Source organism: Candoia aspera, chromosome 1, assembly GCF_035149785.1.
Source record: "Candoia aspera isolate rCanAsp1 chromosome 1, rCanAsp1.hap2, whole genome shotgun sequence".
In the NCBI taxonomy this organism is placed as follows: domain Eukaryota; kingdom Metazoa; phylum Chordata; class Lepidosauria; order Squamata; family Boidae; genus Candoia; species Candoia aspera.
This window is the reverse complement of record NC_086153.1, coordinates 340,852,052-340,852,600: the sequence shown is the minus strand read 5'-3', so window position 1 is coordinate 340,852,600 and position 549 is coordinate 340,852,052.

Sequence of the window (549 nt, the reverse complement as noted above, 5' to 3'; positions counted from 1 at the left end):
GGGCGTGGCTGAAGCGGAAGAGCGCGCGCGCGCGCCGGGCAGAGAGAGTGAGAGAGGAGGGACGCCTCCCGCAACCTCGCCGTGCCGCGATTGGCTGGCGCTCTTGCCGCCACCCCCCTCGCGATTGGTCGGCTGCCCGAGAGTTGGGGCGCGAGCGTGAGCCCTTCTCCCGATTGGCCGGGCGCTGGAAGAGCTCAGGGCTGAGGGGCCGTGCGCGCGGGCGGCCGGGCGCGCGCCTAGGAGACGAAGCCCTCCTCGCGATTGGTCGACTCGCCCAGAATTGCAAGAGTGAGAAGACGTCGAGTGAGAGACGCATGCAGATTAGCGGGGGAGGGGGAGGGGGAGGGGGAGGGGGAGGGGGAGGAGGCAAGTCTCGCGAGAATAGAACTCGGAGTCAAGGCTTTGTCCCCAACCGCAGCAGGGAAGGTTGGCGCATGCGCGTGGCATGGCAAGCAGGATCGCGAGCTCGGGAACGAGGCGGGAAAGTGTTTTGGCGCGCGGGCAGGCGCTCGTCAGACGAGGCCGAGCCTGAGGTGCGGCGGCGGCGGC